The sequence below is a fragment of the Haliaeetus leucocephalus genome, unplaced genomic scaffold (assembly GCF_000737465.1).
Source record: "Haliaeetus leucocephalus isolate CR32 unplaced genomic scaffold, Haliaeetus_leucocephalus-4.0 Scaffold751, whole genome shotgun sequence".
Taxonomy (NCBI): Eukaryota; Metazoa; Chordata; class Aves; order Accipitriformes; family Accipitridae; genus Haliaeetus; species Haliaeetus leucocephalus.
This window is the reverse complement of record NW_010973187.1, coordinates 2026411-2040323: the sequence shown is the minus strand read 5'-3', so window position 1 is coordinate 2040323 and position 13913 is coordinate 2026411. Positions and strand designations below refer to the sequence as shown.

The window sequence follows — 13913 nt, the reverse complement described above, 5'->3', positions numbered from 1 at the left end:
CTAAGGCTCTTACAGTCCAGATCCAGGCTCCGCTTCATATTAGCGCGGGAACTTGAAAACAGGGATCCTACTTCTTTTTTGACTCTCCCTCCCACAGAGCCGTTGGCTATTGTGTATGTGCTAACTAACAAGTTCACAGGTGGTCTGTTTCTGCTGCCAAACCTGTTTCAGTGTGTATGTTTTACATACACTTACTTGAGTGTGATAACATCTGAGGTACAAAAGAAATGAACTGGCTGATCTGCTGGGGTTTGGTGTATCAAGACTTAGTTGTATGCAAGTTACTCAGCAAAAACTCATCTCTACGGCTTGAGATGATTATGGGATTAGGGAATAATTTAACAGGACTTTTGAGCATCTCACTGGCATCTAAGCCGATCTTGTTATGGATTTAGGCTTAATTCTGCAAAAATGCGTACATTCACAAATTATACTGAAGCTTCTATTTCTGCTTCAGCTTATAGGTCCCACAATACTTAAGCAAATAAATAAGAGATACATGTTTGACTGTCTTTGAAGACCTGGTCTGTAGACCCTGATAAATTGCACACAGATATAGACTTCTGAAAAATAATCAATTAACTTGAGAAGTGTAGGTACTCAACAAAATTGGGCCACCTAAATTAAGCATAGTGCCTAATTATGTAATTAACCGATTACATTGAGATTGCCCCACCTCTAAAACATTATCCTGAAAGACTCCTTTCCTTGGTTTCCCCATTGGTAAGAATAACATGCTGGTTTGCTGTCCTTCAGAAATATTTCACTCAGTTGGTCCTTTATAGAGCTGTATAATTGTATATCTGAATACAGTGACAAAATGCTTGTCTGCAGAGATGTACAGGAAACTTTAAATGGCTGTACCAAATGTCCTTGAGGTCTTTCCACTGATCAAAGTGTTACTTGTATTTGTTAGTGGAGAGAATTCACAACATACATCATTAAACTTCATCATCTGTCTAACCAAAGAAATCATTTAAGCAGACAGAAAGTGTTCAGCTTCTTCATTGTTACTAGGGGCAATTTTTATTGGAACCATCATAGGGTATCCACGTGCCTGAGAAATTCATTTTGCTGTCAAACAGCATGTGTAAGTGAAGTAGCATTTTCTTGTAAAGATTACTGCAAATTGATATAAATTAAGGTCTGCTTTCTGAGAAGAATGAAGTTAATCGAAGTGGGGTTAAAGCTATAGGTTCCTTTCATTTAGTAGAGGTGCTTCACTGATTTGTTAAATAATGGGTTATTTGATGTACTGTATGGAGAGTGATGTAGGTCACTTTCAGCATGCAGTGCTGCAGATTTAACAAAAAAAAAAAAAAAAGAAGAAAATACCAGTGCTTTCTAGCTTCCCAAATACCATTTAGAAATATTTCTAACAAACACATCCCTTCTACCCCCTTTTCCCCAATTTATTTTGCATTATTTCAAGGCATGAGTTTCTTTTATATCCTTGCCTTATTTCATAGCCCAAACATGCAGTTAGAGAAACCTCCTAGGAAGGTGGCTTCTACTTTCTTTCTTATCAGAAAGTATGTTATCACCATCTCATTTGACCAGCAGATTTGTTTTGGGTAAATATGAGCCTCAAATCGTTCATATGACATTGAATTATATTTCTGTTGATGGGTTCAGAATATTTAAAATTATATTGTCCTTCTATGTGTTTTGGTTGGTTGGTTTTGTTTTGTGTTTTTATGCTTGCAGATTCCATGCATTTCTGTATATTTTTGCTCTTGAAAAAGATCCTTTGATGCTTGTTAAAAGAAACATAATGCCTGAAGTCTCTGACTTTAAAAGATTATTGCCTTTCACAGGGCTTTTTGTAAGTCATCAGCTTCTGTTCAAGTTATCATGTGTAAGCCTCAAAATGCACCCATCTGAACTGATAGGAAAAAATGAGAGGTAGTTCAATGGCTAAGAGAAAACAAGGGTGGGTCTCAGCTCTCAGTTGAAAACATCTGTATTGAGGTATTTAAATTCAAGTATCTACATGTCAACAGGTGTCTAACCTCCCATTATAGTTGATAGAGCTCTAGCATTTGATTTAGTTGTTCACTCATGGGCATTTCTTGCCAGGATAACTGAATGTTCAAAACAATGGGGTTCGTCTGGCAGGTATGAGACAAAATGTGCAAGACTTGTGCCCTTCAAGAGGGTCAGAGCGAGGGTAGGCAGAACTCTCTATGCCATTTCAGAAGGCACAGGATGTCTGTGTGTGAAAAATGAAGCAAACCCTACTCTAGCCAATGGAGCACAAGGAGAAGCTGCCTTTAATATTACGTGTCTACTTTAAGGTGAGCTGAACTGCCTTGAACTATTTGGCTGTATTGATTACATTTCCACTGATTATTCTGGGGACTTCAATACCATTTTCCATCTAAAAAGCACAAGTAGGCACTGGATCCCACACTGCAAGACATCACAGGACACCATTTCTATTAATGCAAATTTGTACTTCCGGTGACTGTTTCAGCAGAGAAACAAAGGCTGGCTATAGGATTTTAGCATAGAGACAAAAGATGACACTGGAAACAAAACTTCCCTCTAAGAAGGGTGTCTGTACCCAGGTAAACGTTCAGATACCTTAGTAAGGGTTATAAAGGACTTTGTCAGCAGTCTCATCTCTTTTGTTAGGTAAAGAATCTAATTTACATAGGAATAGTCTATAGAATCATAGAATCATTCAGGTTGGATAAGACTTATAAGTTCATCGAGTCCAACCATTAACCTAACACTGCCAAGTCCACCATTAAACCATGTCCCTAAGCGCTGCATCTACACGTCTTTTAAATACCTCTTCACTGAGAATCTGAATCATCAATGATGTTTACTTCATTCTGTTCAAGAACGTGCTTTGGCTCAGTATTTGGCTGTTTTAAAATATGTAGTGTGAAAATTTGTATGTTTACTGCACTGATTTTCCTGACTAAGTAATATATTTACCATGAGAAAGTAGGAATTTGCTTGTACAGTCAACCAGTTCACATTCAAAATTAGTCATCTGTGTATGCAATTCTTATTGTAAAGGTTACCAGTGGAAACATTCTCAAATGATTTTTTTTTCCATAATATGCTATAAAGTACCAGTAAAAATAAAATAAAATTAAAAGTAGCAATATTTGTATATATGTGATTTTAAAAAATAATGAATAAACAGTTTGGTAAAAACAAAAAATTGAATTACCGGTGCCTGTTTAAATGACTTCCATCAGTTAATTATAGACTGATTTATTTTAAAATATTTCTAATCTGGACAAGTATTCGCTGTCAAATTTTCTCTCATATCAGTGTAATGAGGAGTTGATAAAGTCTAGCTTGGAATTATAATGTACTTTTATAATATGAAACAAAGGAACTTTGCTACACACAAAACCTTAGTGAAAAACAATTGCCTGAGAAGCTGCTCTAGCTTAAGTATGTATTCATGCATACTCATATCAGATGGCACAAGAGTTACAGAACATTCTTATCTCTTATAAGGAGATTGTAGAGATTAATTAATTATACTAACAATTTATATCAGGTTATATAAAAACACTTCAATTTGCATTAAAAAAAGTTAAAAATTGATATATCTAAAGCTGTGCACAATGCATTTCCTTTTCCTTACTGTTTAAAACCATTCTTGTTCAAAACCACTCAGTTTTGGATGCAGCATGACTCTAGCACATGGTATTTTATGGCAAAAGACTCAACATTAGGCCTATCTAACTGAATCTACTTTTTAATTAAATTGTTTCTGGAAAGCACAGCCTATATAGTAGACCACCGCTGTAGCTGGTTTCAGGCAAAGTGATACTGACTGTAAGTGGCCATTTTAATCTAGGGATCGGGAAAGCTAACACGGTTTGAAAAAAGAATTTACTTCATCAGCTAAGAAGGGGTTTGCAGAATGTCCATGGAGAAATTAGTCATCAGAAGAAAACTGCTTTGTGGCAGTGCCACTCAGTTCCTGGGAGCTGAACGGTTGTCCCAAGCCTTGTGACAGAATAGACGTTTCCTATTTCCCCTCAGCTGACTGAGGGGTGAATTGTATCCTCCTCACTGATGAGCATTCAACACCTGAAAGTATTCCCAATACCCACATCAGATTTCTGGCTGGCGTTGATGAAGGCCTGAAGTGATAACAAGATATAATGAGAAGTGATTGTTGTGTTCATTATGAAACAAAGTGCATTTTGGAAAAAGATTCCATACTCACCTCAGTGTGAGGACAGCCTTCCCTTCTTTGTTCACAGCAGCAGAGTCTTACTGTGCTGTTTCATTACCACATTGTGACACAGTGTTAGGATTCACAGTACATGCCCTAGTTTTCTCTCCCTCTGAAATTGTATAGCAATAGTCATGGTTCACAATAGCTACATCATCTCATTTCATCCATTGAAATATCTCATTGCTTCCCTGAGATCATGGACAAAAACTTCCAACTCAGATAAATATAAGGAAGGATTAATCACACGATGAGAGTCGACAAAGTTAAGCATATTTTTCCATTAGTTGCAATGATTCTGACTCAAATTTTGTGTGTATTAAGATTCAGAAACTAGGGCAGAAGTTAGGATCCCTCCATATTTACGTGTAGATATGTAGGTACTTTGTCTTCTTGGATGTTCCTCACAATGTGTGAATTTTACCACGTTTAATGGATAAATTTGTATACTCATAATCTGTTCAGAGACTGGATTGTCAATTCACCCAATAGCCAATAATTTTAAACACACACTTTCTGGTGTGTGAAAGCAAAACACTTCTTTCTCTGCAGAGAATTTGGTAGGGTTATAAAAAGTAGTCTTCCTGTTACTGAAATTATTTACTTAACGTAAGTCAAATCCTTGAATTGCTTTTTAGTTTTGTATGTAAAAGAAGCAATTTAATTTGATGGCATCTCACCTAGGACAGATCAGTGAGAAGTGTTGTTCTCCCTCCCTTGAGTCACCCATACATGAATTTGAAGGTAAGGATATCCAGTCAATCACTCCCCAGCAGCCACAGCTCTTACTCCTTTCTTATTTCCTTAGCACTTCTTGCTTCTCTCCACCTTCTTCAGTGGCTCTCCCCGAGTCTTCTGCATCTGATCCAAAGCTTGCCTCTATTTTTAATTCACACTACTCTGATTTGTGAAGGGCACGGGGAGAGAAAAAGCCTGTCCCACCAAAGTTGCATTTATTTTGTAATGGTCTAAGAGAAGGCTCTTTGAGGAAAGATGTTGATATGTCTTCCCAAGGTACTGGGAACGGCCTGCCTGAGTCCGTTGGCATGCACACTCACTCAGGCAGATCTTTCCATCATTTCTAAGCATTATTGTCTACAATTGCTGTTTAGCTATTGAGAGGTAAAACTTGTCTTATTCTTAGAGGAATGTCTGTATTTGCAAATCAGAACAAAAGTAGGTTATAGTTTATACTTTGAGTGAAAGCCACAGGTAAATTAGTTTAATTAAGATGACAATAGCATTTGGGGATACTTGCAAAAACTGGAGAGAAACAATAGGTGATTTTTTTTAAATTACTAGTATGTCTATTAATATTTTTTTTAAAAAATATCAAAGTATTTTAAGTACTTAGTAATTCTGTTTACTTGATTAAGATTCGTTAGGAGACCAAAAGCAAAGTTTTAAAATAAATGACATAACCACTGTGATTTGACACCAGCTCTGTGGAGGCATGCAAAACCCACCGTATGTATTAGTTCATTTCAGGATGCATGAACTACACAAGTCAACTGAGGCCCTTCCATTCTGAATCAAGGTAAACTACTAAAAATGCCCAAAGCTTGTTTTCATTAATGATTTAGCAAGCCCCCAAAACAACATCAAATGCCAGGATTATGAATCAAACATTCTAATGTCAGGAAAGGTAACAACTACATCCTTTAAGTGATGGCGGCCGTTGCACATTACCTTTTCCGCAATACCTCTTCCCCGCTCACTATAAAAAGCAGAACATGGTCTCTGCACGAGTTAAAAATGATGGAAAAACCCATGGGGTCTATTCCAGAGTTTTTCTAGGTTAGGAAGCATTTGATAAAAAGCAAAGGATTTCAGGGGGTAGGGTGGGGGAAGAGTAGCCTCAAGGCAAAGGCAGTGAAAAAAGATACTGGATGATCTTCCTGCTAGTGCTACAAGGTTCCTAGATATTGCAAATCATTTAATCAAGCTTTCCCACAAAGTGACTGGTGACAGTCTTAGGTTATTTGTACCAGCCTCAAGAAGTACATGACACTTTTTTCAGGTGTTTCAGGTTATCTGCCACTGGAAGGATTCTTGAGTTTTATAAGGCCATATCCTGCTGTGGTTACAGATCCACCTGGTCTTTGCTGCCCATTTGAATCCTTCTTGTGCTGAGTTCTTGCACTACCTTGTGCCAGTTTTCTCTCTTTGCGATTTCAATAATAAGACCAGTAAATTCTGAGGAAAATCCTTCTTTCGAATGGGGCTGCTATCCTGGGCCATGAAAGAGCTCTGCTCAGAGATCATTAATATGTAGGCAAATCATGAAGAAAGGGAACATGTTCAGCAAAGAGTATATCTTTAGAGAATTTAGCAGCCAAACTCCTTAATTTCCTAAATAAAAACAAAGATTTTTTTCAAGTACAAGGGTGGGTTGTTTTTTGTTTGCTTGTTTGTTTGTTTGTTTGTTTGTTTTTCCCCACAGAACATCTCAGACATAGTTATAACATCTGAACCCACTATCAATTGCCTGTTGAGGAGCACAGAACTATTAGAAATCCCCAAGGAAACAAGTGGAGGACATTTTTCTTTCTTAATACAGAGGACATAGTATAGTTTTTTTCTTTTCCTAATTTCCTTCTCAGATACAGTTAAAACAATCTTTTAAAACTTTCCAGACGCATCAGCCATAGGCAATTATGCATTAAGGAAATCTTCAGGTTGAATTTTTTTTGTTTAGGTGTTATAACAAAGTATTTTATCAAAATAGTAGATTATGGAATACTTCATAAATATCCAGAGCTCTTACTCTGGGTCATCATAATTTGAGATATTTAAATTTGTTTTGAATTGCAGAGTATTTTTTTCTCGACCACTTTGACTATCCATTTATTAATACCACCACAACCAATAGAACATAAGCAGGGCTTTTTTGAAAGGAGATGAAATTAGTTGTTCAGGTAGCATGATTTCACATTCTCAGATAGCTCAGATATTCTTAGATAGCATCTCAGACAGAATTCCACACTGAGGGAGGAAAGCTTGGGGAGGAGGCTAGCACAGGCTTTTAAAGTAAAGATACAGAGGGAAACTTGAAATATATCCTATGTATATATATCAGTTCAACACTAGGTTGAATTACCACTTGCTTACAGAGAAATTTTACCTTGCTGTTTGAAGAACTCCTCATTTTTCTTATCTTTCTGAATTCTATAATCAGATAAAAGGCTTAGGATATATTGTGGGGAAGGAAAGTCTAGATTATCACTGCAACTAATGCTGCCTCTACTGCAGACACCTCCTGCTGCTAGCTCTTTACTTCCTCAGTTGTCTGTTCTTGAACTATTAGTAGTTTCTTCAGTATTATAGTTAGACACAGTGAGATGCCAGAATTATTCAGCTGACTCGCTGGTTTTCAATTTGCATTCAAAATTAAAATGGATTTTTTCTCTCTTTTTTTTTTTCTCTGGGAGCATATATTCTCATTTGTAAATATTTGTGTAATGCTTAACAAGTAGAAGTAAATCCAAGTGTACTTGTGATTTTCCAGCCTAATTGAGTTAGTTAGGGATGTGCTTTCTATTTTTCAACTGACACTGCAGACAAAGTTCTATGTACATGTCTGGTTTTTACTGATATACTTTATGCCAGTCAGAGGATCCTCTAGCTTGTACAGACCTCCAGTGTATGTGCTAGATGGGTAAAAGCATGCTATAATAACACCACTGTTTAAAGGACTGATTGACTTAAATATACCAATATTTTTATAAGCAAAAATGTCTTCTGGTATAGGCAAGGTTCAAGTCTCTGGTTTTGACAACATTTGTGATGTCATTGACATTAGTGAAACTACCAGGATATATAAAGATAAGCTTTCATAAGATGGAAACCCAAGTGGAAATGTTTGTTACTTGTACGTAAATACAGTTTAAAATCTCCATGTTATTGTTGTCTGCCTGATACTAGAGACTTTTTTTTTTTTCACTTCTTTGTCATTCTTATCGTGTTTCAATAGAAGTCATGAAACGCAAAGAAATGGGCCGAATTCACTTCTGTAAAACTGCCCTAGAGCGGTGTTTCCAGGGAATGTGGCCCATTAAGTTTTCACATTATTACAGTTTCTTTGAACTTCTTTCCTTTAATGTTTGTGGTTTCAGAGGCTTGAATTGTTTTTTTGCCTTTATTTTTAAGGATGCATTGTCCAAATGATGTAATGGGCAATAGCTTGAACTTGGAGTGTGTTGTATCCAGTAACAATAGCATACTTTAATATTGAAGACTGGGATCAGAGAGCAGTTACTCTCCTTTTAAATGTGAAATTTTAAGACAGTGTGGAGTTGTTTGTTATTTACTTTCTGGGTAAAATCCTCTACCCATTTAAGTAAACACGTATTTTGGCATTGCCTTCAAAGGGATTAGACTCTACCAAAAACAGACAAAAAAAAATTAAGAGGACTACTTTTGCTTGCTGCCTTGGAAAATGTTCATAAATTCTAGGAAACAACAGTTAAAAGTATGTTTTTGATAGATCCTTATAGCATTAATAGTAAGATTGGCATCCTGTTATGATTCTACCATCATTTAATTAAAAAAAATGATAATTATGAACTTCTGTCATAAATAACCATCACAAAAGATTAAAGGTGATTAGTAAATGTCTTTGTAGATTTGTGTATTATCCACACCAGAATAACTTCATTTGCAGATAAAAGTGTGCCTGCTTTTCACAAAAGATCGTAAATTATCCAGTGACCTTAGCTGTGTGCAGAAGCATTCTTCCAACTTTCAAGTAAATTATCTTCTTTGAAAAAATATTGAGGCCGTATCATCTATTTACCTTTGATATGATATAATCTTAGTTATTCTTTAAGGTGTTGCAAATAGACTCAAGATGCAAATAAACACATTGCAAAATTGCAAAAAAGCAACTGTTGGTAAGGAAGTTCTAAGTAGTTTAATCAAGCATAATCAAATCCTAATCAAACAATGTAAGTCAATGCAATAGCCAGCATATACATAAACTCATTTCCAATAGGAAATCTCCTTCACAATGACCTTACTGTCATATAAACTTGTACTGAAAATTTCTCACTGCTTTAACTTAAATGCTAACATAAACATTGAAACATTGTGACTTTGATGTAAGAAAATTATTCAGAATATTTTGCTTTGCAAAAAAATTCTGCTTCCTATTTTTTTTATTTAAGTGTTGATAGAAAAACAGATTAATGTGTTTGGGGGATTTCTTAGAACTGCTGTGAAGCATCACTAAATGTCACTTCTTTGGAGCAATCCTAACTGTTCTATCTTCTCCTATTTCAACAGAAAAGAACCTGATAGTTTGGGGGTTTTTTTAACCTAAGTTATTCCTTTGATTAGAAGGCTTATAAGACCAATGGACAGTATTCTAGTTTTGTTAAACAATGTAAGGAGTAAGTTGTTATTTATTCTAGTGCCGCATAGGATTCTATCAGATAATGAATGAAGATTAAAAGAACAAAATCTTTTTTAGTCAGTCTAATGAAAGAAAAAAACCCAACTCACTAGCTTGTAGTCTGGTAAATCACCACTTTGATTAGAATGATTTTTCTCTTTAGGTAGTGCAAACTACGATTGATTTATTTTTGGCCATTTGCTAAGACAAACTGATGTAGCACTCAATTGCAGGTAGGAAAAGCTTTTCTCTTTCCCTCACAGTTAGTGGTGAAACTGTACCAACAAATTAGAAACCATTTTAGGGGACTTTTAGTGGGAAAAGATATGGATGCAACTAATGAGCCAACAGTAGAAAAGAAATAAATCATGATTGGTGATTTAGAGCTATAACATTTGCCAGCTACAGAATAAGAACTGGTGATTCTTCTTCAACCTGTCTTTTTCAGGACTCTTTCTCTGAAAAAAAAAGAGGCTGCACCTTGTAGAACAGGATCCAATGTGTTCAAAATATGCATAGTTCTAAAACTACATTATGATACAAATCAAGGATAAAGTTGGGTTATTATACAACAAAACAAAGAATATTCTATCATGAAGAACTCAAGAAAAATTAAATGAAGACTGAATTTATAAGGTATCAAAATCGATACTTACTAAGACCATGCCTTTTCTGTCACATACCTGTCTTGGTTTTATTCTCCAAAAACGTCTTTGATTTTTGCCAAAGAAAGAAAAAATATTTTCTATTTAATGAAAAGAAAAGCACCAGACAATTCTTTCTAGTATAAATCTAGGAATGCGCACTATATTTCAATTACTAACCATCAGAGGTGGGAACCAGGGTATGTAAGTCAAGACTGTATTCAGTTCTTTTAAAATAAATGTTGTATATCTTCTTTAAGGCCAATAGAGGGAGAGACGCTGAAGGTCTTCAGACAGTGATCCTGTCTAGCTAAGTTAGACACTGTACAGTATGAGAAACCAGTGCCAGAAATTTCTGTCCTCTTGCAATCTCATCTCTATACTGAATAGAGGCCCAAAATATCAGGATCGGATCTTTTACAAAATAAGGCGGCAGCAGCGCTTACCCGCCTTTCACTTAATAGTAGTTGGAGCACTAATCTAAGAAGTGGGACAGAGTCGGAGTCTTCTTCAGCCTGATAAGTTTTGAATCGGTGGCAGAAGAGAAGGTACTATTCACTAGTTTCTAGGGCATTGTGGTATGGTAAAAACATTTACTGTTTGTACCCTATGAAAGTCAGCTGCTGTGCTGTCATAAATGCTGGAAGGCAAGCAGACAGAGGCGGGTAGGGTGTGTAACTCTCACCCACTGGAATAGAAGGGCATTTTTAAGACTTTCAGTGGATCTAGAAACCTTACATCTCCCATGGATCATTCCTGCTATCACTGGATACAAGCATACATAGGATCAAGATACTCTTGAGGTATTTGCATCCAGAACAAGTACAGGTGAGATGCATACTGGACTAAAGCATTTTCAGTGCAAATCTCCCAGTCATCCCCATTTACCATGATTTACTTTACGCTGCAGGCCAGTCTGAGAGCCTACAAGCTAAATTCTTTTTGGGTGGAACTCAGCTGGAAGATGTGTTCCATGATTGCATCTAATGTGGTCCAGTTATAAGTGGATGTCCAGTGTGTTGAGCCAGGATAGATCTAGTCTGGAGTAAACCCCTAAAATCCATGTATGGTTAACACTGGGTTCTTGGCACTGACTTTCTTCCTCTGCAACCTTGATCCCTTGAGTCTTACTGACTTTTTTTATATAGATACAGCACCTATGTGCTCCCAAGGACCCTGCCTTAGCTGTATTGAACTACCTCTCTCCTTTATCAGGGGAGTTTGAACTTTCAGTCTTGGCAAAATTCCCCTAGGTACAAATCTTCTTGTCACAAAATCAGGAATTTGTAATGCTCCGCATTCATTGTTTTCTAACAAATATATATTTCCTCCTCATTTCAAAATATTTTATGTAATGGTCACATATCTGAAAACAGCAAAATTTCTGTAGCCTGTTTTGTGAACACTGTTGTAGTATATGTTGTGTTTCTATCCTGTAAGCTGAGAATGTTGTCAAGAATGCTCCAAACTGAATAAAAACTTAGTAAAATAATTTCTTATGAATACTGCTATGGGGACTTCACTGGTGACAGTTTTTAATCCAGAGGAACCTTATCTGAGATTTACTGATAGCCAGTAAGTGATAAGAGAAATAAACTCCTAACAGCAGTTGTAGTATCTTGGTTTTTGTTAAGTCAAGAAAGCAATGTCAGCAGTGCACCAATAAAATTATAAACATGCATCTTGAGGTCTGCCTTCCATTCGTTAAAATAGAAAGCATTTCCAAGGAGCTAAACCAAAACACTTGCAATCTTTTTAAAATATTAATTTAAAAGATTAGAGTCTAGCTTTGATGTGCCATATTATATTGATGGATTACAGGGGATAAAAAAGCCAGTGAAATGACATCTAAGATTCAGGTTTGAAGCTCTGTGCTTTAGCAAGTTGCTTGTAAACCAAGATTTTTTCCCCTTTATTCCTTATGTTTTTGCTTAAATTGACAGCTACCAGATGAAATCCATGGCCTGACCCATGTTATATCCACCCCTCCCTGGAAGAAATGTCTGTTATTGCTGAGCAATGAATGTGTTGTATTTTATTATGCAGCTCTTCTGTATCGCTGAGGAATATATTTTCTCAAAATTCTTTGAGGCTTTTTGCTGTATTATTTTATAAAACCTATAAAAGCAGGTAAAAGGAAAAGTGGTGGCTTCAGAAGGCCTTAGAATTCACTGTACTTAGCTGTTTTGCTTTCAGGTTCTTGATTTCACAGGTAGTCTTGATTTGAAATCGATCCTTGCAATGGTGAGAAAAAGAAAATCCTGATTTTTGTTTGCACTGCGGCTCTTTTGCAGCTGCCACAGTATGAAGCTACTGCAAGACTGCATGAACTGCATTCCAAGGCTGCTACCTCTTAGCAGATTGATACAGTGAAACTCTACTGTAAATGCAAGTTGAATTCAAATTAGCAATTTTTTTATGGTCCCATATTGTCCCAAAGAAGAGGTTTTGAGTCTGCTAGCTTATCTAGATATGTTTGATCAGTAAGGCTAATAGAATATATTGCTTCTCACTACCAAGCTTGCTTTCTTTAAGTGTTATATGACATTTCAGGCAGCCTGCTTTGTTCTTAAGCAGTGAAGTAGTTCCTGAGTGGTGGAAACAGTTCAGTGAAACTGAAGAGCTCAGCAATGTAGAGAAAAAGTCAGAAGAAAAAATTTCAGTGTATTTCATTGGAATGTAGTGAATAGTTAAACAGGCAGAAATGGTCCATTTTGGCCAAAATATCAAGAACAAATTATACTGGCAAATTGCCAACACAGCTTCTTAGCTGCAGGAAATCTGGGCTTTCTGAGGCTGCAGCCTTTCAAGAGCTGACCTTGTAACCGGGAACTTTTATATAAACTGCTCCAGGGCTTTAATGTCCAATAAATGTGCCCCTTTTAACTGAGCATTTCAGTATTTGAATTTTGTTGTTGTTGTTCTTAATCAGGTTGAAATTAGATTTTGGAATATTAAATTCCCCCATGAAATGGAGTGACCTTCTTCTGCATAGATAAGATGGGGAATAATCTTGTAATACAAGAGAAACACTGTAATTTGCAGCAGCTGTTAGACTTTTCAAAGGTGTCTCCTTTTATTGCCAGCTTATTTATGCAGGGGCTGATGGGGTTCCCCATCAAACACACACAGTTAAGTAGTTAGGCTGCTGACAACCAAGTCCGTACTTCACAAAATACTATACCTGTGGCATGCAAGCAGCCAAATCATGGCTTTTATGTGCATTTATCATGCTTTTCTTAGGTGACTGTATTGTCCACAATGTTCACAGTATCTGCAAGTAGACATGATAAAATTCAAGTCAGGTTTTATTCTTCTGCGGCTTAGTGAAGCTAGGAATAGTGGCAGAGGCACTAGAGCTGGCTGTTGTGAGGATTACAGAGTCCCAGATATATCCATTTACACTCAGTTCACGTTTGGGTGGCTGATGCTACAAAAGAGGCACAGAACACTTGCTTTTTTTCAAATGAAAAGGAGATCCTGCAGAATTTGCACTTGTCTAAGAAAGAGGTTGCACTAAAGGTGCATGCAGGTGAGCGGGTAATTCATGCCAAATCCCGATGCCATTCTGTGCCATCATTTTGTGTACATGTTCAGATACAGTATCATAGCACAAACAGTATGAATTGTAAGAATTTCAGCAGTTCCCTAGACTTAGAGGCAT

At 36.5% G+C, this 13913-nt stretch overlaps 1 protein-coding gene across 1 annotated transcript in view; it reads left to right on the top strand.

Annotated features, from left to right (window-relative positions):
• Window positions 1-13913, top strand: part of FAM19A5 (family with sequence similarity 19 (chemokine (C-C motif)-like), member A5) — a 239977-nt gene that overhangs the window by 197712 nt on the left and 28352 nt on the right. The window lies entirely within an intron of this gene.